Below are 27155 nucleotides of genomic sequence, written 5' to 3'. Positions count from 1 at the left end.
ATTCTTACTGTGCAAGCATTCTTAAATATATACAGTTCACACCAAAGACTCTCATTTTACGCTTTCATTCAAGAACCGACTTTATTTTTCGAAACCCATTGGTCGCGACTAAACACCATGCATATAGTATTTGCACAAGCGCTACTAAAGCAACTGAATGTAAAAATTAGACATATTGGTCCAATACACAACCTAAAGTCAATGCTTAGCATACAATTCGATGATACATTTCCTCATAACGCGAAACAATTGGCATATAGGTATTTAAATGACCAGTTAGCAGATTATCTAGCTCACCTAGAGATAAGCAATATCATAGCGACCGATGCATCTGTGTCAAAAGAAAAGGCTGGGGTTGGCATCTTCTCTCCTTCTTTGGACTGGTCCTTTTCGATTCGACTCCCAGATTATACCCCGGTATTCATTGCAGAATTATTGGCCATTGTTCTTGCCCTACGCGAATTACCCTCAAGCGAATCATTAGCAGTTATCATTAGATTAATTATGAGCTTGTAATGCACTTTCTGCGGCAGTAAATTCAGAGCTGATGAGTACGTTTCGGCATTTAGTACCGAAAAACGCAAAAAAAAACTGCATTTGCTATGGGTACCAGGCCACCGCGGATTATATTTGAACAAAATGGCGGACTCTTTAGCAGCAGTATCCCTGGGTGGGCCCACCATCCCAGTTTTGCCAGATACGGCTTACGTAACCGCGCTAAGGTTCCGAAATGCTTGCCTGCAATGGGGAAAAGGTAATTTGGATAAATTCAAAGATTTCGAGCATTTGAGCTATTGCTGGAATAAACAGAGGTGTGTATCTCGCCAGTTAGAGGTCACTTATACCAGATTGCGCTGTGCAGTTCCACAACTAAATTATTACCTTAATAAAGCTCGGCTCAAGGTGTCACCGCTATGCATTTGGTGCAACGAAATTGAAACAATTGAACATTTCTTTCTATTCTGTCATTTCTTGTTATTCTTATCAGAGAAAAAGATTTTTAGTAGCCCCAATACAAAAGCTAGGAATACAAGTAAATCTACCAGTAAGTTTATCACTTCGCGGAACTTCATTTGGTTACTGCCACAGGGATGTATGCTCCGCTGTGTTTGATTACATCAACGCAACTAAAATATTACCATGCTAGTGAACCACTACCTTTTCAGATCTTTAGTTTATAATTCGTAGTTATGTCTTTCAAAAACAAAAGATGGTTTGACCGCTTGCTCAGCAGACATTTTTGCTTTTTGGTAGTATTATTTTAAGCTACTTTTTCAGATTGGCTTCATTTTCAGTTTAGTTTCATTTAAGTATCCTGCCGCCCTGTTCTTGGCTCATCCCCCTTTGTGGGTAAGCGCCATCCATCAGAGGTCATCAGCATCAGCATCAGCTTAGAAAAGGCTCTGAAAGGCCGCTCTTCTAGCTTTCTCTGTGACTGTGCTGCGCCTTCGGCACAGGCCTGGCGTTTTTTCCACCAAGAGATTCGGGAAGGTACGTCACTGGGTCCCCGCACGACCCTATTGCACTACGCGTTCATGACGTCATGTAGTGGCATGACGTGGGCGACCAGGTCAGTGGCGATCTTCTGCTTGGCCTTGTCCGTTGAGCGCAGCAGTGTAGCCCATTCCTCTCATGTGGTAGTTTATTGTTGTCCTCCTGTAGACATGATTAAGAACTACGTGACATCGAGGAATCGTTCGTTCATTTGTCAAGTTCTGTCAGACTTTCTTCACACTTTCACTTGTCTGAACTAGAATGACCGTGTACGTGATCATTGCCCCGGCAAGCTGCAAATGGAAAGACATGTGATATTGAAGCTTTGCATATGCAAGCTGTTCTTCTTTTTGTTAGAAGAAGATATACAGACGCCGTCTTGTGTACACCTTTACATATCATTTCAAGAGGTGGGAAGCTACGTGCTTAAAAAGAGAGGCTACAACGGTCACTTGCCTAAGTCAACATGAATATTATGGCGCACACTCCACATTCTTCACTCGAAAGCATTTCTTCCAAATGATAAATTGAATTCGACCATTACGGGGTTGTATTTTAACCAGTGCAGTACAAGGTTGAACCTTAACTATCATAGCAAAAGTTCTGGCACCTACATCAGTACCTTTGGTTTCTGACCCTAAAATTTCCTACCAATCTTTTTTTTTTTCGTTCAAGACTGCAGTGTCAGAAACATACGGTATACGGGCGCATGGCATTTGGACATCTCCATTATGGAAGTTTAACAATGCTTTGCTAGAGTTTACTTGTGAACTATAGCTGTAACGTTATATGTGACAAGAGGAGCAAATTGAGCGATGACAACGTTAGTATTCATGTTGTCAGGCAACAGAGCAACATACAAAGTCAGAGTTATAAGCTCTGCCGTTTTACGTGCCAACAGGGCCACCATCTGATTATCATGTCGGTCGAGCTGAGGACACTTTAATGCCACGAAAATAGTTATTGCAGCCGGCCTTTACAACTCAGCGAAACCTTGCGACGCACGTCTTTCGGCCCAGATGCTCGTCGCGAACCTAGCGGTGACCTCGAGCAACTCGAGTTAGGGGACACACCTGCTGCGCTCGGTTGGACACCTGTCAATTCTATCACCGTGGCCCAGTGAAACGAGCTAGGCCTACTGCCTCTTGGTATGTTAGGCCCAATCTAGCACATTTATTATCATCTGCACGAACTAACATGCTTCGGGCTCGTCGCTAGGCCTAACCTCCACAAATTTTGTAGTCGCAACCTATTCGACCATTCCATCAACTATAGGCGGCGCAATGGTGCGTCGAAGTGGCGGACGAGACGGTGATGCCGCGAGCGTGAACGTCAGCGTTGCAGAGCGTGAAGACGCGCTGAGAGACTGAAGTGCGACGCAGATTATCGCCATGTGACAGCTTTGGAGCACGGCCGCATGGCGCCACCTGCGTCGCTGGAATGACCGAATTTTGCACAAATTATGGCCGTAACTGCTTTGTAAGAGTCGCTCGCTTTCTTTAGCTTCTTCACGGGCTGCATTGTAGTTATTTCGTTGTAAGAGCTAATCTAGCATAACCTGGAGTGGTGTGTTATACCCTCACCAGCCAGTTTTAATGTCTTTGGGACCTTGAGGATGCTCGAAAGTAAAACAAAAAAGCAGATACCGTCAAACATGTCTCTTTCTAGTGATAACGAACAGTTGACGGTGTTCCAGAGAAGCCGAAAAGCGGGAACTTTACATTATTTTTGTTTTATTTGTCAGTGACAGAAACAGAAGACAAAAGAACTGCCCGCTCATCTTCGAGTTAAGTGTGGTTGACACACTCCATAATGGAATAAATCTAAGAGTTCATGTAGTTTCATAAGGGCGGCCCGGTCAGTGGCGCATTGTGGAGCTCTTATCTTTTTTTATATTTGCATTCAATATATACTTTCAAGCTTCCTTGCTCTCGAACGTAGCGCAATATGCTTGGTACTTAAAGACTCGCTGACACTATAGCCTACAATGAAAGAATTAAGAGTGACTCTTCATTTCTTACTGAAACGAGCGTCGGTAATTTCAAGGAGAAGAAACCAGCGGCAGATAACGCCATCTCTCCGGGTTTCAAGGAACTCCTCAGAAAGATCACCTGCAAAAGTCGTATTGTTCGAGCATATGGTTCAAGCAAGCGGAGAATGTATTCAGTGACATGTGCTTGCTAACAGTGAATAAGCAGTGCGCTTGGGGGTCGACGAGCATCTTTTATCGGACGTATACATATGCAGGGTGATCCAGCTATATTTAGCGAGAGTTTCAAAATATGCGAATGCAATGACGACGCGACCAAGTGCCTGTTGCCGACTCTCGCCAGGAGCTAGTCATATATACTATACTTTTGAGTTCTGATTAATAGCTTACTTAGGCTACTTTCGTTAATGGACTTCTGAAGCAACGAAGCTGGGCAAACATTTCAGTGAGAAAGTTGTAGATTGGTTCACAAAACTTCCAATCGGACTGTTTCGAACCTATCTGTTAGTTATTATAGTGCTTTACTGTTTAAAACAGACGTCCGCGAAATACAAAGATACCTCGTGTCATGCCCGCCCGTGCGTCAGAGCGCACTGCGATTATAATGCTCCCTAACACTCCACATACTAGCGGCCATAGCAGTTGCGGGGTGGTGCTGTCTCGACAGGGGCGCGACAACGGTAGAGATTATGCGATAAACACGCTTTAGTGGAGACGCGTCCGCAGTTCGGCGTCTACTGAAAGTTATCGAGAACAAATGCGTACTTGGTCGACATAGCTGTCGCTTTCTGAGGAAATCACGACTTCTTGCAGGGTGCGTCGCACGTTCCGAACCTTCAAAGAAAGAGAAAAGTTGATGGTAGGGCACCGTTAGGAAAGTGACGTCAGTGTTGGACAACTCCGCGCTTTCATAGTGTCCCCTGTTCGTGACGATGAAGTAGGCGAAAAAGAAATGCTATTGCTCACTAGATTACATACAAATTTGGTTCCACAAACACATTCTAATTCGGTTCCACAAAATTATGGCACTTGACATTTGTGTTCACAATAAATGTGTCACATGTTTGCCCTCAATTGTTCTGGCACCCAGCAGAACAAAAAGTGTTTTTTTAGGTAGTTCTTGGGCCCTGAATTGGCGAACACGCCAAGACAACCCGGTTGTGTGTGATTTTAATGAAGGCACAGGACCATCGCTTCATGAACTCCTCCTCTCCCAGTGAAAAGAATTCTGATTCCAAATTGCCCGTTACAATTTATACAACCGCATTAGCAAAGCCTATTGATTTTTACGGGTCTTTCCTTGGTGCACAGCCAAGCCCCTGTTTTCCCACAACACGTACATGCCAGCGGTCAGCACTAGACGTGTAAGCGCCCAATTTAAACACCGTTCCTATTTGACAAATCTTTCTACACCCAACGGGAGGTACGCCCTGTCCACGAGGGACCAAAAAGTCTTGGCCACTCGACAGGTTAACAAAGCGTGCTCGTTGTCCTCGTTCATGCCGCAGTGCACGCACGATCGGACCGAACGTAGTGCCACTTGTACATTCGGTCCGCCGTGGGCAGGACAGACCACCTGTAACGCGACACGACATCCTGGATGCTTTACGGTAGCCAACTGGGCGTCAACAACACCCACGGAAAACCAGGGTTTTTGACCTCGCAGCCCGAGTTTACAAGTAGCTCTTCAGTGAGCTCCGTGTTACACACCTCCAGGATGGGGGTGTCCAGATTTAGCGCGGCTATACGCTTCTAAAATCCTAATACATGCCCGTAGAGGGGCGGCGGGTTCATCGCCTTCGGCCCCGCGGGTTGCGTCGGCAGGAACAAACTGCCTTGCACCCCCAAGAAATACATTGCCAGTTTCCTGGCGTGGTGTTCCTTTTGAAGCTGCAAGACCTTGAGGGTCGTCTTCAAGCATACATGTCCGCAAGGGCGACCACCGAAGGGATGTTCCATCCGCCCTTCTCGCGAGGCGATCCCAACTGCTCGTATTTAACGCGGTCTGTTTTGGCATTCCAGAAAAACCTAATTATTTGGGACTTGACCTTACGCGCGATTTGGTGTGGTATGACTACCGAGGTTGTACAAAACCGCAGGCGCCCAGTATATACGCCCATGAGTAGATATCGACATACGTAGTGCGGAAAGTTAAATTCAATTGCCCTGGTTATTTCCTGTTTTAGTGTTTTCACCTCCTCCTTCCAACTCTGGTTGGACACGCCAGTGGCCCTGTAATTTCTTCTTAGGATAGTTACATCGTCTACCACGGAGATTCTGTGCAGACATGTTACCGAGGATACACATAGAGACACAAAGACTTGCATTCATGCAAATAAAGTTTCGCTCCGGAGAGCTCTGCATAGGTTGAGAAACCTTTAATAAGGATGGTGGCGAGGCTGTCATCGCCCCTGTGATATATCGTGATGTCGTCTGCATAGGCAGCTACTTTAAGTGAGCCACTACCTGGGGTCTGCAACCCGAGGACACTTGGGTGTCTTTCTACCTGGACAATGAAAGGTTCAACTGTCAGCGCAAACAACAGGAGGGAAAGGGGACAGCCCTGTCGCACGCTTCGCGTTACCGGAAAAAAGCTACCGTTTCATCATTCATCGTTAAGTCACTATTAATGTCATCATACAGTTCCATGATTAGGTACACTAACAGTGTAGTAAAACCAAATGCCAAAAGAATGGCGAAAATGTATTCATGTTCTACACTATCGCATGATTGTGCCTGGTCTAGGGATGGAAGCCATCCCTTCGCTTGCCGCTGCCTCGTGTAGTCTATTACATATCTATTCAACAAGTTCAGGGTTTGACAAGTGGGCAGAACACAAGCTGGTACATATAAAAACGCTTTGTTCAGTGAGATTTCGCCCACAACACCAGTTTAACCCTAATCGAGGCGATCAAGACGTCGGCCGTCGGTTACCTGCTTGACTGTGAAGCGCGTCAGCTTTCATAAACGCCTTATCGAATCCTCCAGCGCTATTTACTTGTCCCAGCGTTAGATCGAAGACAAACCCTTCAGTGCGCAATTTGAGGGGATGAAGCTCCTCATGGTCGAGGTTTGTGCCCCAATCGCCATATCCAGCTGCTATATTCGGAGCGCTCACAAGAGGTGCAGCTGTGTTCTCGCTTCTAGTTTAAATGGAGATCACTAGATGGCTCTGCAGCGCTCGTTACATGCAGATGGCTCTGCAGCGCTCGGTTCAAGAGGACTTGTGGGGAATACTGGACACACTATAGGTGTGGAAGATGGAGTCACTAATCGTTTAAAGGGTATCTATAAAAGTAACAAGGTAGTTATAAAGTGAGAAAAAACGGTATCCAAGCCCCTAGAGGTGAAACGGGGGCTTAGGTAGAGGTGCCCCCTGTCACCTTTGTTATTCATGATGTACCTACAAGTATTACAGGCCAAATTAGAGGGAAGTGGACTTAGCTTCAAGCTCTCTTTCGTCAAACAAGAAAAACTCATTGAACTGGCACTACCAGCATTGATGTACGCAGATGATATAGTACTAATGGCCGACAACAAGGATGATTTGCAAAGATTGATGAACAGCTGTGGTAATGAGGGAGACAGGTTAGATTTTAGATTCAGTAAGGAAAAATCAGCAGTCATGATTTTTAATGATAATGAAGGTAGTGAGCTTAGGATACAGGAGGTCACGCTAGAGATAACAGATAAATACAAATATCTGGGCGTATGGACAAGCAATGGAACCGAGTACCTAAAGGAACACGAAATATACGTAACGACTAAAGGTAACAAGAATGCAGCAGTGATGAAAAACAGGGCACTGTGGAATTACAATAGGTATAATGTTGTGAGAGTAATATGGAAAGGGTACATGGTTCTGGGTCTGACGTTCTTGTGCATCAGAACAGAAGTTCAAGCAAGATTAGAAGTTAAGCAACGTGGAATAGGTCGGCTTGCTGTAGGAGCTCACGGGAATACACCGAATCAGGGAGCACAAGGTGATATGGGATGGACATCATTTGAGGGCAGGGAAGCTAGCTGCGAGATAAAATTTTAGAAGCGATTGAGAGAAGTGGGGCAGGAGCGTTGAGCTAGGACGGTTTTCAGCTACTTGTGCATGAAGAATGTCGATACAAAATGGAGGAAGCGAACCAAAAAATTGACGGGTAAATCCTTAGAAAACGGCATGGGGCCAAACCAAAAAGAACTATCAGCTAAGAAAAAGGTGAAGGAAACGGAGACTGACATGTAGAGAATTGGCATGAATAAGAAGTCCGCACTAGAGGTCTATCGAACTTTTAAGCAGGAAACTGTCAAGGAAAGGATCTAGGATAATACTCGGGGTAGTTCTTTACTGTTTGAGGCCAGGACAGAATTATTGCGAACCAATGAAGACATATCGGGCCAAATACAAAGGGGTAGACACGGTATGCAGTACATGCGGAGAGGAGGAGGAAACTGCCGAACACTTGATTATGTTCTGACAAGGGCTTCACCTTATAGTTCAGAATCATGACGCAGAGTTTTTCAAAGCACTGGGGTTTAGGTACAGGCAGGGCCAAATAAACTTTAAGCGGGTAGGATTAACTAGAAGGAGGTTATCTGATTGGTGGCTAAAGTCACGGCACGAGTGAAAATTAAACTATTCTCTGCAAAGTACCAATCCTATACTTCACTATTTAAAGGAAAAAAAAGATAAATCTAGTTGGTGGTTCACTAAGTATTACGGCTAGGTGGCATTAGCCGCCACCCGATCTAAAGAGTACTGCCACATCCGTCCGTCCGTCCGTCCGTCTATCCATCCATCCAACCGGCGCCTGCCCGCCCGCCCACCAGCCCGCCTACCCGCCCGCTCGCTCGCTCGCTCTCCGCGCGCTTTCTCTTTCTTCCGACAGTGGTCAGTCAGTGCGCTTCGTTCATCACATGAATTTAACCTTCTGCATTGTCAATAAGGCTTGACTTAATTAACCCCAATCTACTGCATGTAACCATAGCCGACCGCTTCGCTGAAGACACTGCGATGTTCGATTGGTCGTGCGGCGTTCGAGAACCAACGTCAAAAGTGTTACTCTTCTCTTTTTGCAATAATGCAACAATAAAACTTATTGCACACGCATCAGGAGCCTATGATTTTATTCTTTAACGAAACATGACTGCTTGCAGAACTATGAAGTATTTAAATGCATAAAAAGTACAATTGCTTCTGAAACGCATACAAGACAACACATTACTTCATTTTCTTTTTTGGAATGTTACATTGCGTGCCTTGGAATTGCGTTGACTCAGTTTGACACATTCGTCAAAAACGAATCGTAATTCTCGCCCCCTGAAAGGGATAAACTCAGTTGCTCATGGCCTGCGCGTCTTGACAGAACAGTATGAAGCAATTTGTAGCATTGAGGCCCGGCCTTTGGTGAGCTGTGATAATTTGTGTGTGTGCTTGTGTGTGTGTGTGTGTGTGTGTGTGTGTGTGTGTGTGTGTGTGTGTGTGTGTGTGTGTGTGTGTGTGTGTGTGTGTGTGTGTGTGTGTGTGTGTGTGTGTGTGTGTGTGTGTGTGTGTGTGTGTGTGTGTGTGTGTGTGTGTGTGTGTGTGTGTGTGTGTGTGTGTGTGTGTGTGTGTGTGTGTGTGTGTGTGTGTGTGTGTGTGTGTGTTGAAAGCCGACCACATAAAAACATAAAGGATTAATTATTGCACATTAGTTCTGCAGGAGGGAGGGTTAGGAAATAGAAATTGACCACCACACGTTTCGCCTCACAAATGTGCACGAAACTCCGTATGGATTTTTATAGGAACAAAAGCTTCTTCGTTGCCGATACATTCGTCCTGCTCCGGGGCTCGAACCCGGGACCAACGATTTTCCGGGGCCACCAACCCGGAGAGGCGTCCGTCCCAGGTCTAATTTTCAGCCCAAGATGAGTGTTTCGGCAACAAGAAAGCTTTCTTTCCCATAGAAATTCATGCGGACTTTTGTACGCATTCGTGCTGCGAAACAGGTGGAGGCGAATTTCCCGAATTTCACTTTCCCAGCAAACGAATAAACTTATGGGGCAATATATAGCTATCACTTTTTGTCCTGGACACTTACATTCACGAAAAAAGTTCATGTTGTATATATACTTATGACTTCAACCACTACGTCCTTTTGAAAGTAGTTTGAGCGTCCCCTTTCACATCAAATCTTTTACAGTATCCGGTATACTTGAACCGCTCCTCAGGGTAGAAGCTGGGCGCTGTATTTCAGCAGCAGTAAAGATGCTATATAAAGTTTCTGACTTATGTCAAGCGAGTGACGAAACTTTTCAGCAAAGTACATCGCGACGTTTTTTAACGCAGCTCAATTGTGGATGCTGGGTCGAGTTTTTGCGACGTACTTGAATTAAAAAAAAGCGCAAAATGCATATTACCAGTAAGAGCGCGTTTACACTAGAGCGACGTAACACTTACACAATCCTGACGAAGTCACAAAGCAGACGCAGACCATTGACCGACGAGTCGACCAACGATGACGCCTCAAAAGACAGCACGTCCTCGTAGTGTAACATGATGAGAAACCGAAAACACCAGCAAAACGTATCGGCAGACCGATTGCCGGTGTGTCTTCGCGAGATATGCTGCTGTGCGTAAATTTCCTTATGTCTTAGCTTCAAACGACCACGAAGGGGGAAATGATAGAAGAGATAACAATGCCCCCTCCGAGACTTCCACGTCGTTTGAATAAGCATCCTGCGCACCCCACGGAAGTCTTTTCTTCGGTTCCCTTTTGTGTAGCACAGCCCCGTCCCTTTAAGCCGTGGATTATGGCGGGGGCTGCGCTGCGTAGCCGGAGAGTTACAATGGCAGAGCAGGGAGCATTGCTCAAAATGAGGTGCAGGTGTGCAATTTCAGTCGGTGTCGCTGTGTGACTACGGAATGGGCCAACGAAAGATTGTGAGCACGACAAGGCGGAGACGGAGACTTCCAGAGACCATCGGGTGACTGTTTGTGTTGTTGCAGTGTAAATATGACGACGACAAGGCAAAAGACACTCCCGAAGACAGTATCCCAAAGCCATTGTATCCTAGACATACACTTATCTGAAATAAAGAGCTGATTGATTGATTGATTTCGATTGATTGGTTGATTGATTGAAGCCCCGATTGATCAGGTTGGACAGGTGGCTAAGGCCAGTGTGGTTCTAGAAATAAGTTCCCACGCATTGAAATGACTTATGTTTCATTAATATATTTCTGTTCTGTTCTCAAGTTGACGCTCGATAGTTATAGCGCGAGAACAAAACGACGACACAGAAGCAAGGACACTGTCTCTGTGTCGTCGTTTTGTTCTCGCGCTATAACTATCGTCATGCCATACCAACTAGCCCAAGCTGCCACACTTCACGTTCGGATTCGGCATGGCCCAGCTTGTGAGGAACGCGGCTGCGTGTTACCGTGGTAGTGGGGCCGCAGAGTGGCAGGCGCATGCAAAACCGCTGACGTGGATGGTGGTACTCACAGCGTTCTCTAGATGGACGCACGGACGGACGCATAGACGGACAGACAGACAGATGGACGGACAGATAGACGGAATCGTAAAGCGGGTATGTGCCACAGGGTGTACCTACGCATGATGTTGCTCTCGTGTGACACTAATTCAGGCTGTCACAAGGAGGTTGTTTATCTTTTCGCGCCAGCTTCTTCAAACTTTCGTCAAATATTATGGTATCAGAAAGGCGATCTCTGCCCGGCATGACCTTCTTTGTCGGCTAACCCTTTTCGCCTCATTTTTAATGTTCCGACTCGAATGAAATGCTTTCGTTTAACCTGCAAGAAATATGCATACATAGATGATACTTACTTCTCTGACCATTGCGTCGCTGAGAATGGCGATGTCCAGAAAGTCGAGGACCGCCGAAACGGTGTACGTAATGGAAAGCACGTGCTCCACCGTCCAGAACTCTTCGAAGAAATTCAGGTAGATGACGCTGCAGGAAGCCCAAAGGACCATGGCACCAGAGACCACTATAGCATGCTGCCAGGTCTCGTTCAGACTTCGCTTGATGTGCGAAATCGCGCCTAGGTTCAACCTGACCTTTTCGACCAATCGTGCTCGCCTTTCCGGGCCGATGTAGTCGTTGTCGCCGCTTCGCACGATGAGCCTGAGAACCGCGTGCTGGTGCTCAATGTACAGCCGTATCACTTCGCAGCAGGGCCTGATGACCAGGAAGGGAGCCGCATCGACCACGTAAAACACGAAGTTACCGGCGATGCAAGTGACCTTCAAGGTTGTGCCCAGCACTGGGCCGCAAGCAAGTTTGTCTACGAATTCGATCGAAAGTTAGCTACTGGTGCATACGTTCACAACAGATGCTGCTAGCAGCAGGAAACGGATCAAATAACTGGCATTTGTCGCTTTAAGACCATTCTTGGGTGCAACGAAGCGGACTCGCTGCTCGTACTTGTGCGATTCGTGAAAAAAATTCTGCAAGCTTCTCGCTTTGAGGAGCATGAGTGTTGCGTTCGGCGCAATCTTGGAACTGTCGAGGGCGCAAATGAGTACGTACAGGTGCGTTGTGAAAATCAGTTCGTGCACCAACACAGTGATCCAAAGCTCGTAAATATAAGCGATCTCGTTGATGGCGCACAGAAACATGCAAGCGGCGGAATAGATTAGGTAGCACTTTTTCCAGGAAAGGAACTGCTCTTCGGACTCCGAAGTCCTAGAACTGCGCAGGAGCAGAAGACCTAAATATTTGCAGATCCTTCCGTACCCCTTGAAGTGGCGCCTCATGAAGGACGACATAATGGTCGCTTTGACAATTTTTAAAACAATCGTCGTTTTTTTTTCTTTTTTGTGGGGAATCGGAGTGAGCAGTCGAGGACTGTATAGTAAACCGGAAGTTGTTGACGTCACACCGGTACTCTGCCATAGAAAAGAATGAAAATTGGAAGAGTTAGTAAACTGATATGCCTCTTTTTTGTTAGCACTATATCGTACTATATGTGAGGTCTATTAGACTTACTGAATGCTTAATGATGAGCTAGTATTTTGCTACTTTATTAATGAAGCAGGGTGCAAAAAAATTGTTCACGCACTTATAGGTGGAGGACGCAAACAAAAACCCGCTGAGTCAACTGTAAGTTGCTTCTTACGTTAAATTACGCACAGTTGTGTAAAAATATATTCACATGAAATCATTTTCATTATGCGTTCATGAAGCTTGTATAGTTTCTTAACTATACTTACTACCTAACGCTTCTTCAGAAGGAAAGGCATCCTAAATAAATGAATGTAGCAGATACATTATTCAGTAAAGGAAATTTCACTTCTGATGACTTATCTGTATTGGCTTTGTCTGTTGGAGCTCACAATTGTTCAAACAACCATCATAGTTTGATACCTATACATGCTTAGTTGTGTTTTTCAGTGTGCCGCGTACATCGGCAATCAATGCCGGGATGCAAATTACTTCGGGTCCTACCTAAAGTTGTACGCTTATAGATAAGCTGCGTCGCACGACACGTTAAACCGCTATAGTTATTTTTCTACCACGTTGCCAATTGTGAGCTGAAATAACTTGCCAACTGTTAGCCGGATCGGGTCGCCACTTACCTGAGCGCTGACTTCCGACTCTGCAAGTACTAATTGTGCGCGCGCTTAGTTGATATATTTGGCAGTTTCCGACCATGAACGATGCTCTTTCGGAAGTTTTCACCGCCACCAAACTGCCGCCCGATGTTCTCGTGCATGTCGGTCGCCCTTGATTCAGTTGCGTTACCATGGATATCATACTTCTAACCTCTTACGATTGCTTTTTGAGTCAGCACAGTGTTTCCCTCCCGTGGCTGCGCAGGCCAGACCGCAGGTCTTTCGCTGAGAGTATTGGATCTTTAACTCGCAAGAATCCCATCGATTTCAGTTGTCGCTATGCGTTTCGCGGAATGCGTTTTCTCGGCACTCAATACGTGGTGGGGACTGCACATTTTATTGCCGCAGGAGACGCCTTTTTGTGTGTGTGTATGTGTGAAACAGCTTTATTGCGTGCGATATCTGAGCGCGCGTCCACGTTCGACAGTTCGAACACCTACTTACTCGTTAATGACGTCTAACACGCGAGGCAGTATTTGACTGGGTCTCTTCATTATCGCTTCTAATTGTTTCGATGATGGATCTACATGTGCGCAAGCACACGGGTCGTAATGTCAGATTTGGCGTTAGTGTGGCGTTCGCCATGTCTGCAAAGAAGATCGGCGCGTAGGTCAGATGCGATAATAGAAGAAAAGCGGCTGCTCCGCCACGTGTTTGTTGGGTAAACGTTCGTTTCAGGCGCCGGTCGTAAGTCTCCATAATATGATGTTGGTGTATACAGGGCAGGTCTGTAAAGAAAAAAAAAACAAAAGAACACCTATACATAACGTGATCTTTACAGGCCGCTGGCATGATTGCTCAGTTTTGTTTCCCGCTAAAGCTAGACCAAAACGTTTGTGCTTTTACCCTCATCCCACCCAAGCCTAGCTCGACACAAGCAAAACGTTTGTCAAATTGGCATATTTTTGATGATGCATGCAGTTTATCCGTTTTGCCAAACGTTATGCAAGCCTACCTCAGCGTTTGTCAACCCGTGTCAAATCGTACGGTCATAAACGAGCGCTCAATCAAGCGCACGTCCCCGATTTCAAACGGTGCATGGTGTGAAATCCCGGCGCAAGTTTGTCGCGACTGGGAGCGCACAGCGAAAAAAAAAATAGTGACAGTTTCCCTGCAAGGATGAATCAATGAATGCGATAGCAAGAAATTGTAGTCCTATACGAAGTGAGCCTGGCAGGTAACTCCTTAGCATTCAATCTCACGCAACTCTACAAGACGCTGTTTTAAGAGAGCACGACCGCTCCAAGGACGCTCTTCGCACATTCTCTTCGCGTTGAAAGCGCAGCGCGTATACAAGGGTATGCGAGCCGCCCGCCGCCGAGATAGCTAGATAACGATCGCGCTAGCGTTACCACACTCGTAAAAGCAAAGGTCGCAGTTGCGGCTGGAGGGATTCATTCCCTCCGATCACGTCTTTTCACGCTCGATAAAGACGGGCAAGGGGTTTCCTGTCTGCTTGAGCATTCGACCGCCGGTTTACCAGCCGCTGGGCTCTTATCGCATGTGCCTGAGAGCGACGGATATCGGCCGGTTCGTTTGATTTCCGCTTCAGTCGCGCCCGCTCGCGTGCTATCACCAGCGTGTAGAAAGTACGATGCGCTGGGGCCCTGGGGGATCTTATCGATTTCGACTTTCTACGTGACATGACAGCGACAGCAACGACAGAAAGCCGTGGAGACGGTACGTGTAATTGCTATCGCAATAAAAGCATCAAAATAATCGAGTGTGTCTCCTCTCCCCCTCAAAACGACAACTGTGACGCTAACGAGAGCTGGTACAGTGTCGAGTAGCGCCACGGTGAGCGGTAATTGATGAAGGCAAAACGGAATGCAAAACTCAGGACAGCATACCAGTTATGACCAATAAAACATATTGTGTATACCGTGCGCACGCGTTGTCACTCATTTACATGCGCATGTGGACGGGTTATAAAGCTCCCGAGTTCTTCGCTCACTCGTCATGTTTCACTGCGGGGAGATGCGTGGATTACTTTTTTTTTCTGACCTTGATTTTCAAGAAGCAAAAAAAAAAAAAACTGGAACCCCGGTTATCGAGCCATGTCACGACCTCCTTTTCCTTACATAAGAGGTCGTGCGGACTAGCCCACTGGTCCCACGCCCTAGTTTGAGGAGTCTTTAATTCCACGCAACTGAAGTGTCGCACTGCTGTAGCACCATTAATAAGCATGCGTGCACCCATCGCAATAAACCAATCGGGAAGCCAGCCGACTCTCGGTACCGAATCCAGCACCTCCTGCAAGGGAAAGTGATGCCCGGCCACTTTGCGCCCACCTTGGTGGAAATAATAATGAAAAACGTTGTGTCAGTCTAATCAAAATGTGACGGCCCCTCAAAAAAATTTGGGTGTTTAGAGGTTGTGTGCAGGGGTGTAGCCAGAGGGTGGCACACCGGGCACGTGCCCTCCCCCAAACATTTTTTGGCCATTGCATAGAGAGCGAAAAATGGCCATTTCAAGTGGGTGCCTCTTGCCAAATCAAGGTGGTGCACCCCCATCCCCCGAAAAACATTTCTGGATGCGTGCCCGGTTGTACGCATTCCTTTTTTTGCAAACTGAGACCGACAGCGGGAAACAAACACTTCACTCTTCCACCACTGCACCAGCAAAGATAACTTCTTCGAGATGGTCTGGGCATCCATTTTTGACCCGTAAGTGAAATTACGTGCTTCATTTTCATGTCTGAGCCCTCGTACGCACAGCGCAACTTTCAGTTGAATGCGGCAGCATGCGACAAATTTTTTCAACTCCGCTTGTACTGCACGGATTCTAAAAGTAATTTTTCGTTTTGCATTGCTCGATTACCGTTTTGGAATATCTTGCTGGAAAAACATTCTCGGTTACTAAGGGTATTGATATTGACAGATATGTGGAATTCAACGTCCCGAAACCACCATACGATTATGAGAGACGCCGCAGTGTAGGGCTCCGGAAATTTCGACCACCTGGGGTTCTTTAATGTGCACCCAAATCTGAGCACACGCGCCTACAGCATTTCCGCCTCCATCGAAAATGCAGCCGCCGCAGCCGGGATTCGATACCGTGACCTGCGGGTCAGTAGCCGAGTACCTTAACCAGTACCACCACGGCGGGGCGGTTACTAAGGGTATAGACATGCAAATGTGTGTAGAGACAGAGGAAAATAGAATTGTTATATCTGCTTAGACCACTGAAGGTAAGCCTTCAGTGAAAATTTCTTCTCTCAAAGGGACGCTGAAGGGAAAAACAATTTTCCGCTTTGAATTGCTCAATTACTGTTATGGTATCTCTTGCTGGAAAACCGCCCACTGTTATTAATGGTATACACATGCAAATATGTGTACAAAGAGGAATATAGAATTGCTATACCTTTTTAGACCAATGAAGGTGGCCTACTTAGATATAACAAACCAAACGTTGCTATGACAAGACGAGTGTCACATGGCCCAAGGGGTCTATCAACATGCAAGGTGTTTAGATTTAGTGCCTACTTTCCAACGATAGGTTCTGTCTAGCAAGTGCCAATGTGTGCATGCGGTTACCAAACTACTTAATACAACATCTACTTTTTACATCTGTTGAGACTATGCTTGTGTGAATAGTGAATTTTAAGTTCGAAGCGAATTGTGAGATTGGTCGAATAATTTCGAATCGAATTCATGCAGTATATATGACATATACAGAAAAATGGGCATACTTATCAATTAACCTGCAGAATAATCAAGAAGCATGAAATAAGGCTCCTATGCAAATTCTTTTTTTTTCATTCATAGAAACGTAAAACAACTGTCAGTAGTACCAGAATTCCACTTTTGGTAGATGTAAGTGATAACCTGTCAAATATGTAACATATCAAAATTTTTTGTATACTTATATGGAGCATATAAGCCCACATAACAATCTTTAATATATATGATGAATCGGTTTGTGGGCGATATGTTCATTTAAAGGAGCCCTGCAACACTTTTTCAAGAAGCCTTGGATTCACTAAAGAATCTTATTGCCTCACGAATTCACCACCGTAATCTTTTATAGAATCCGTCAAGTACGAGCGAAGTTGCGAAAATTCGCGTGCTGCAACTGTATTCTTTCTTCCAGTGCTGACGAAAGCGCTGAAAGCTAAGCAGGAAGGGATGACACGGGTAAAGAAAATACGTCACGCACGCCTCGTGACCTGGAGCACTTTTATGGGCGAAGCTCCTCAGGGTGTGGGTCTGTCCATCCCCCGTTGGTGTATGTACCCACCGGTGGCACATACCCGTTCTGGAGCGGGTTTGTGCCACAGGGGATGCGAGATGGCGGTACTTGGAGTGTTCACTATATGGACGCACGGACAAACACATGGGCGGGCGGGCAGACAGACTAGCAGACGGACGGACGCGCGGAGCGGATATGTTCCACAGGGCATGCGAGATGGCGGTACTCGAGTGTTCACTGTATGGACTCACGGACGGACAGACTAGAAGGCGGACGGACGCGCGGACGGATAGACGCACAAACGGACGGACGCATAGATGGACGCAGGGATGGCCCCGCTGACGGGTGGAAGCAAGAACGAATGGACGGACGGAAGCACGGACGGGCTGACGGACGCTTCGCCCCACTCATCATTCACTCCGTGAATATGCTGCGATTTTTTTTTCTTCAAATACGCGGCTTTTCAGTGCGATCGCGCACGTGGACAAGTGCGGCCTCCCGCACTTGTCCACGGACAAGTCGCGGCCTCCCGCTGCGACCCCAGTAATGACCCAGTGCGCAATGCCCAAATCAAGCAATGACTGATTGATTGGCTGTGACGAGGATTTTTGAGCTTGTGGCGTCATTTGCAGACAGAAGAGAGCAATTTTCAGCTAACTTCGAGGATTTGTTGTGAATTTCAGGCCGCGCGCTGTGCCAAAATATTAAGCTCGCGCGATCGGTAGCCTCGACTACCGATCGGCAGTGACCATGCACAAGAAGTGTTGCACGGCCCCCTTTTGGTACTCGGCTGCTGACCCGCAGGTCGCGGGTTCGTATCCCGGCTGCGGCGGCTGCATTTCCTATAGAGGCGAAAATGTTGTAGGCCCGTGTGCTCAGATTTGGGCGCACGTTAAAGAACCCCTGGTGGTCGAAATTTCCGGAGTCTTCCACTACGGCGTCTCTCATAATCATATGGTGGTTTTGGGACGTTAAACCCCACATATCAATCAACTCAATCAATTGCAGGGCCCCATTGTATTTGAAGTAGAACTACGCGGCAGAACGGATTTTTCTTGGATAGGTGCTTTCACGCCTTGTCACCTCTACACCTCAGTGAAACCACTTTTACAGGAGACTACGTGCAAAATAATATACACTTATTTGTTCATTGCGAATACTTCGAAAGTTTCAATACTTCAAATTCGAATCAAAGCAGATTCGAATACTCTACTACTATTCGTTCAAATATTCGCAGCATTTGAATATTCGCACAAGCCTAGTTGAGACTATGAAGCATAATATCTGTCTAGTGGAGGTTTACATTACTCTATTGATCACATATGCAGCATTTGATTCACCTTGTAAAACACTTTATTGCCCTCATAAAAAATTTAATGCCTTCTTTGGGACTTATTGCACTTCCTATTTGGACCCACCCCTCCTGTTATTTGAAACGTGTTTTTTATAGGAGGAACATAAATTTCTATTGTAATTTTCCTTCAGGTTTGCCTTCACTGTGTCCATGTGGAATTCAAGCAGATGACTTCACGTCACAATTGTCTGTAGACACAAGTTGCACTGGAAAGGCTTGAGGCTATGACAATTCCAAAAAGTTGAAGCCTTATTCAGGTACTGAAACTTTCGCGAACAAAGTCTATTGGCACAAGACTCTTCCCGACTGTGGCAGGCCCTTCCGTATCTTCTACCGTGCAAGCAGAGTTCGCTGTTAATCTGTGTCTACCTCCAGCTCCTATTACGCCATCATCATCTGCTTCTTCATCTTTTCGACTGCTGGTCCTCAGTAAACTTCTAGAAGCTAGAGGCATCACTGAAAAGAGGTCAGAAGACAAAATAAGCTTCACTGTTCCGGTGTCGGGAGACTGGCATGAGAGAATATAAAGTATACGAGGAAGTGTAATACAATGTTTTTGGTGTTTTGCATATTGAAACTATACAAATATGAGGCACGCTGTAGTGGATGGCTCAGGAAATTTCGCATACCTCAGGTGCATGTAAATTTATTTAGGTACACTCAAACCTCGATATAAAAAACGTGGATATAACAAATATCGGTTAAAACAAAGTGAATAAAAAATAGTCTTGCAACAGCTGTAGTGTTAAAATTATATCTTTATAACAAATTTTTGGATGTAACGAAGTTATTTTCGTGTAAGATGCAAGTTTGTTATAATGAGGTTTGAAGTATATAAGCCCCTGCCATTTTCGCCAGTAGAAAATATGCGACCGCTGTGGCTCGGATCGAAGCTGTAACTTTCGGATAAGCAGCTGGGAACCCTGAGGACGCACGCCAAGGTAGTGGGCAAACTGGGAACGTTGAAAACACACGAACCCCGGTGAAAGCTTCCAATTCTGCAAGCCTAGTATGTCCTAGTGAAGACGAACCAAAGTGCACAATCATCGTGAGAGTTGTGCGTGCTCACCACATCATGACACCCCAGCTTAAAAGAGCACATAAGCCCTGTCCTTCGACTCAATCACATAACGAACACCACCTTATCAAAAAACAAATCTAGGATCACCAAGATTGTAATAGCAACTGTGCACTGCTGTAACGTTGTTGTGGCTCATCACCGAGGTACTACTGCCTGAAGTAATTACACAGTGAGGCATAGTTAGTCCCAAAACACAACCTCCGGTTGTGGTGTGTCGTCACTAAGGCACAATCTGCTGATGTTGAAGGCTTCCAGCTCTTCCATAATTTTTCCTTCACATTTAACGGCCATTATAGACACATGTGGCTAACCTAAAATCAACAGAAGTCATGATTATATGGGAAACTACTCACTGCATGAAGGCAAAGCTGCAGGTGCCCCCCCTTACCTTTTCTCAATATGTATATCGTCAATATACAGTTCCCTTGCACCACAGGATAGTCGCCTGCGCCTGCAAAACCTTTTTGATGTCCCCGAGCGTTGCTTAAGTAAACTAAGCTTTATCTAAATGATCGCCTCTGTCGGTATTGATGGCTAGTGATGTGGATGGCTGCGCAATCCTACAACGTGTCTAATGGCCTCCTCTCCTTTTTTCGTATCGTTGGGACCCACGGTTGATAAGGTAGTGAGGTGTTAGACCAAATAATCTTTTGTGATTGTGAGAAAAATTAAGCCCGTAGACTTAAGGTTTGCGTGAACCATGCTTCTGTGTTATTGTGTAAATACTCTTCAATGTACGAAGAAAGGGGGTTTTTAAAGTTCTCAGGCCACTATCTCATCTATTCCTATGGGAACATGGCCTCGTAGTGTGCCCTACTCCACCCTGTACATATTAACATTCATTAACATTTTGAGACAGTCAAGTTTTCAAGACTTCACAGTGGTGCTCGTAGCCACAACTTCAAAAACTCTTATGTGAAGCAAATGTTGAGTTTTATGTTCCATGAGAAAGCAACTTAATGACTGTCTAGCGATAAAATATTGTATATTGTTTATATGAAATGGTTCTACTGTGGGCAAGAATATTTTGGCATACGTTTTCTTTTCTGGCTTACTAAGACTCCACTTCTGGCAAGACTTGGTTTGCAGCGGACCCTCAGTGCTAGTCCTTTGTGTACGTTCGTTCATCTTGTCTATTTTGAACTGTCTTTAGCTTTTGCAGCTGGTTTGTGGAATCTCACAAGTGCATTATTCAGATATGTGAAATGGCTTAACGTGTGTTTTCTAGACAAATAATTTGCCAACATTCTTGGTGGTCATTGTGGGTAGATTTGCCCCCTAACATTTCCCTAATAGACTGCAGCAGAAGCTTTCTCGTGGAGATTTTTTTCAGACAGTGCATAGGCATTGCCTGGAAGTTCATCACTTAGCACTTATATGGCAACACAAGCCATCGTTAGCTAATAATATTAATAAAAATATTAATTCTTGGTGTTTCACATCCCGAATCGACGACATGGTGAGGGATGCTGTGGCGGAATTTCCAACACTTTAACCAACACAACCCAGCACTTAGCCATTGTTTATGCAATATTAGCCATCATTATCTATCACTATGCAAGATCAGCCAGCTCCAGTGAGAATTTCCCCACATTAAAATCATTCAGATACTGTGTGTACAGTTTTCATCATCTACCAATTGTATCCACCCAAAGTATGTGATACGATAACTTGCCAACCTTGTGATTTTATTTCTGCACCGTGAATTGTAGTGTTATAAGTGGCTGCAAGTATGAAAGTTTGTATCACTCCTGCCTTGGCCACCAAGAGGTGGCTGGCAGTATGCAATAAATAAAAAAATAAAAAATGAAAAACCCAATTGTAAGCTATGTTTACGTGGTGTGGCCGGTGTACTGTCCTGCTTTCTTTTTGCAACAACTGTGTGATTTGCTTACCACAACAACACTAGTGGCTGACTTCCTTTCTGAACAGACCGTCCTTGCTGCCCCTTTCACACAATGACAAACACAAACGCATGCTTTTCTCTGGCACATGAATGCGACTGCTAGATGCACAGTGGTGTCTTACGTACGATTAGCGATGGCGGTTCCTCCGGCAATCAAGAAGCATCGTCACTTTCTTTGAGACCTTCAAACTGCGTTCAGCTTGAGACCTTGGGAGAGTATAAGTTGGCCTCAGAGATGCCTTTGCTCCATGTGGTTTTGTGAGCAACATCTTTTCGAACGCAGCACTGTGTAAACGCATTGATCCCTTTCAAGACTTCTGTGGGTCCTTTGCTCCATGTGGTCTTGTCAGCAACCTCTTTTCGAATGCGGGACTGTGTAAACGCATTGATCCCTTTCAAGACTTTTGTGGGTCCTTTGCTCCATGTGGTCTTGTCAGCAACCTCTTTTCGAATGCGGCACTGTGTAAACGCATTGATCCCTTTCAAGACTTTTGTGTGTCCTGTTGCCACTGATCTTCGTCCTCTACAGTCCAAAGGAAACTACTTCGTAGCCTATAGACAAAGAGAGGTAAGATGTCACAACAAACTGGCAGCACATTACAAGTGAATCTCAATGCACAATAATAACTGTGGGGGCCTAAGGCTTAACGTTACAAAGCCACGATATGGTTGTGAAAGATGCCGTAGTGCATATGTGAATATTAACCGAAATTGAGCCAGGCAGAAACGAGCCTTGTCCCTCACCCTTATAGGGCCACTTACCAGGCCCCATACCAAATTTTAGTTACAGTGGAAGTTGTTGGTTGTTCGATGAGGAACATTTTGCCACAACAATTTTTTTAATCGGTTCATCACAAGCGGAGAAAACGGGTTTTTTGAAGCGACGCGAAACGAGGATGAGAGGAGGCGACTTGAAACCCTTGCCGCTCCTCTGTGTAGCCTTCGCAAGCCAAAGCTCTTCCCCACCCTCTCAGGCATTCGACCAAGAGGCCACGTGCACATGACGTGCCCAAACAAGTCCAACCCCTGAGCACGCGAGCGGCGTTGCTTTGTTGACCAGCGTTAGTTTGTGGTCTTCTGCCTGTTTCTGCGGGATGGTTTGGAAACGCTGGCTTAGACGCGGTAAGATAGATGAGCACAATGAGTGCGCAAACATGTAGGAGCGTTCCACGGCAGTCTTCTGCTCGATACGCTGACCGCGGGTGCATGAACACATGCAAAACACTGACACACTAGCCTCGCATCTTGTTGCAATTCATGGAAGAAAAATGAAAAAAAGACGCTCACATTACCTTATTGCGTTTCATTATTTATCTAGAGCTTTTTAATCTCTTCAAGCAATAAATTACACAAACTAAGCATGCCGTGTTAAATAATTTTCGCCATGTCATTTGCCTCTGTTTGCAACGCCAGAGCAGAGTCGTCTACGTACAGGGCCAACGTCACTGCATTGACGTGTACATAGGGACATTTATACGCGCACGTCATGCCCTCATTCTCTGGGCGTGCGCCGGCAGAAGGGAGATGGAGCAGCGTTTATTTCGACATTTGACCCATTTCCGCGGCGCATAGCATTGCAAATTTTGACAGACGTGTTCACGAACGTCTTGTTTACACATAGCGCTTGTCAGCTCAATATTGTCAAACCTGTTGAGTGGCCCTTTAAAACAGATTACCCTCAACACCCCTAATGAACTACAGCGAAGCACAAGGCATGCAACAACGCGAGTCCTGGTGGTACCTTCTACCCAGGAGACGCCAAGCATGTGTTAATTAATTCCCCTGTAGAAGGAGAGATGCAGCAAGGCTGAATAAGTGCCACTTCAACATGTACATCCCTAATGCACATTGTCCACTTCAGCGCTGGTTTTACTATGCACAATTGTTCATATTCCAGCAATAAAGTTATTCACTGCATGAGCCCGACTCGAACACACCCGCCATCCTGCTTCATCTATGGTGATTTCAATGCAGTATTTTAGGCAAAAAAACTCTTCTTTGATGCAACCAGACTTTAATCAATACTTCCGATACGCCATGCACTGCCTAGTCAACCTGTCATATGCTTGATGTACTACTGAAACTGGACCTCGTAACTTCATTACAAGAAGTTAGGGTAGTACTTCACAGCATTTGAACTAAGACCTGGGCTTGCATGTCCTTTCATTTGCAAGATGTACTCACCCCTCCTGCTTCGTCTAATTGCGTCTCGTTCGACTGAAGGAGCTTTCGTATTTCAATCACTGATTTGTTTAAAAAGCTGATCAATGGTGGCTCTCCTGAAAAAATAAAAAATCATGAACAGTTAGAATTTTCATCAATTTCCCTCGTTCAAGACCGTTTCGTGTGCTATTGTTCACGCTGCAATGAGAACAAATATTACTTTCAAAAAACAATCTATCTAATCAAATGGCAAGAACTATATCTGCATAGGAAACTTCGGAGATCCGCAGACCGTACTCACGTTGGTGCTAAGAGTCAACTCATCGTTACGGTTAGCTGCTTATCGCTGCGCCATAGCAGCGGTGCGATCTGCTGCGGTGTCTCCACTCGAGGGAACAGAATGGCGCTACAAGCATGCGGAGGGGACGTTGCTGTTTTGTACCTGGAAGTGACCATGCGACCACTCGTTTGCTTTTGGTTTGCCAGTGTTTGTTTTCGTTAGTTTCAAACAGTGACTGCCAGTAGCACTGAGAAGATCTCAAGCTGACTAAGAGGGTCTTACAGGAAGACATTTCACGAGAAGGTACCCAAAGTTGCATCAAGTTTTTCTCTCGCACTACTGGAAAATAGGCAGTTAGGTGTAATTGGGAATTGCCTGCATTTTTGCGAGATCCCCTACATATTAACTCTAAGGATAGGCTGAGCACAACCTTGGCTGTTACCATATGTTGGCAATATAGCTGGCTACATCGCAGGCTTTTTGTGTAGGATTCTGCAGCAGTGGATCATCTGCGCAATGTGCCACTGGTGGAGCATCAACAGCATCAGCATTGCATGAGTCAACGAATACGTTCAAGTTTCTTCACTAGCGCAGGTGACACGACGCATGCACTTATTACGGTATACTCTATTGGAAAACCCGGTGGCACTATCCCAGTGCCACATATAATTGTACCAGTGTGGCGCAGGATGCTTGGAGGCTGGCACACTCCGCGATGCACGCTCAATGCTGCTGCAGGGCGCCCTCGTATTGGGTCAAAATCAGGCTATTTAATTGTTTTTAAAAATTGCGGTCATGACCAGATCATAAACAAGCACTGCAACAAGAAAAAACACGAGAAAAGGATAAGAATTATTAACGAGTGAGGCTCAAACCCATGACGTTGAGACACAATACAATGCAAAGCTGACATGCTACTGCAGCTTGACAAGACAAGGTGAAACAGCAACTTCACGCCCCGCTTATAGCCTTTATGTGGCACGCACGGCTGCAATATTTGGCTCAACAGTTCGTAGCAATGGCGGCTTTTTGCAGGATGTATTTTTTTAACAAGCCAAAGGGGTGCTTCATGACCAGCATTAAGTATAAGAATGTGTCAGCATCTACACGGTGACTGAGAAATACTGCAATGCCATTTGTCAGACGCACTTAAATGAGTCCAATGGACAGAATCAAATAATTGTTTTGGCTTAACATCCACAAAACAACATTGGCCACATGCATGCTATGAGGATGACGAAGCATATATGCACTATACAGAAGCCAGAAAGGGAAAGGAGAATGCTCTGGCATGCAGTTTTAAAAAGGCCAACCTGCTGCTTTCTTTATCGGTGCATTACGACCTCTGCCTTGACGTCGCAACAATACGATCATGAGGGACGCTGTAGTGTCGGGCTTTGGAAACTTTGACCACCTGGGCTTCTTTAATAATACGCGCCTAAATCTAAGTACACAGGCTCCCAGCATCTTTACCTCCATCGAGAATGTGAATGAGATTCGAACCCGCGACCTTTGTCAGCGCAGTAGAGCCCTATAACCACTGCGGAAGATAAGCCCCCCCCCCCCAAAAAAAAAAAACATTCAAGCATAAGGGACACGATTTCTTGCTTTTCTGATCTGGAATTAATGTTTACGCGAAGCCACGACCTTCGAATCGGCGACAGTTCTCCATTTGAAGAGCATTTCCCGCTCAGCATTCTCCAGAAATCCTCGCGAATTTTCCTGCAAGCAAATTCGCAAGAAACATGCCTCGAAGAGGCCCCAAGCAACGCGATCGTGCTAAATGCTGCCAAAGGATGCAAGTATTACGAACATGCCCAACACTTGAACGTTGTAGTACGTCAGGTAGTTCATTTCTGAAAAAAAAAAACTCGGGAGCTTTCGCTAAATAGCGCAAAGTTTAGGCGCAACGGTCATATATCACACACATTGCACGAACGGCCAAACTTCAATTAACGCCTCGTTGCTCCAGTTAACGCCTCGTTGCTACGGCTGGCGTCTGCAGGTTTCAGCATTTGTAACCTTGTAGCGTCCCCTCGTTGGGCTCCGTGGTGGGTGGCCGCCAACGCTGCTGAACAACAATAAGGAAGACATGCATGGAGCATTCTCACTACTGTCTGATCGTACCGGCTTAAAGTCGGTACGCACCGATGATCTCACCAGAGAAGGATTGGCCACCCTGGTGCAGTATCTGGCCACCCCCTCCCGTAGGCATTCGTCAATTAACTCACGGCCCTCAGTCCCCACCAGCTGCGGAGCAACTGACCACGGCGGCGGTCAGATCTGCAAAGCAGCAGAGGATGCTAGGAATCTCTGGATACGGACAGGCCACCATTGGAACTTGAACTTAGCAACGTTTAACGTTAGAACGTTATCTAGTGAGGGAAGTCTAGCTGTATTATTCCAGGAGCTAGAAGGCATTAAATGGGATATAATAGGGCTGAGTGAGGTTAGGAGGACAGATGAGGCCTATACTGTGCTACAGAATGGGCACGTCATTTGCTATCGGGGATTGGCAGACAGAAGAGAACTGGGAGTAGGGTTCCTAATTCACAGAAACATAGCTGGCAACATAGAGGATTACTATAGCATTAATGAAAGGGTGGTAGGCATTGTAATTAAACTGAATAAAAGATACAAAATGAAGGTAGTACAGGCTTACGCGCCTACATCCAGCCATGATGACGCTTCAGTTGAAAGCTTCTATGAAGACGTGGAATCGGCAATGAGTAAGGCGAAAACACAGTATACTATAGTAATGGGCGACTTTAATGCAAAGGTAGGGAAGAAGCAGGCTGGAGACCAGGCAGTAGGAGATTATGGCATCGGCACTAGAAACGCCAGAGGAGAGCTACTAGTAGAATTCGCAGAACGCAATAATCTGCGTATTTTGAATACCTTCTACCGAAAACGAGAAAACCGCAAGTGGACATGGAGGAGCCCTAATGGCGTAAATAAGAACGAAATAGACTTTATAATGACTGCACACCCAGGAGTCGTGCAGGATGTGGAAGTGGTTGGCAAGGTAAGATGCAGTGACCATAGAATGGTACGGGCTCGAATCCGCCTAGACTTGAAGAAGGAAC

At 45.7% G+C, this 27155-nt stretch overlaps 1 long non-coding RNA gene across 3 annotated transcripts; it reads right to left on the bottom strand.

Moving 5' to 3' along the window:
* Window positions 1-18615: 18615 nt before the first annotated feature.
* On the bottom strand, window positions 18616-26975 carry LOC142769075 (uncharacterized). Of its 3 annotated transcripts, XR_012885642.1 has the most exons (6): window positions 26230-26975; window positions 25998-26140; window positions 24091-24231; window positions 23811-23905; window positions 21753-22178; window positions 18616-19095 (listed from the first exon to the last, which is right to left on the bottom strand). It is a non-coding gene; the product is annotated as an uncharacterized LOC142769075 (long non-coding RNA). The 3 variants fall into 3 exon arrangements; XR_012885641.1 differs by having other exon boundaries at window positions 25998-26964; XR_012885640.1 differs by lacking the exons at window positions 25998-26140; window positions 26230-26975 and having other exon boundaries at window positions 24091-24792.
* Window positions 26976-27155: the final 180 nt, after the last annotated feature.

The sequence above is a fragment of the Rhipicephalus microplus genome, chromosome 8 (assembly GCF_043290135.1).
Source record: "Rhipicephalus microplus isolate Deutch F79 chromosome 8, USDA_Rmic, whole genome shotgun sequence".
NCBI classification, from domain to species: domain Eukaryota; kingdom Metazoa; phylum Arthropoda; class Arachnida; order Ixodida; family Ixodidae; genus Rhipicephalus; species Rhipicephalus microplus.
Note: the sequence above shows the minus strand (reverse complement) of the source record. Positions and strands in the feature narration are given on the sequence as shown.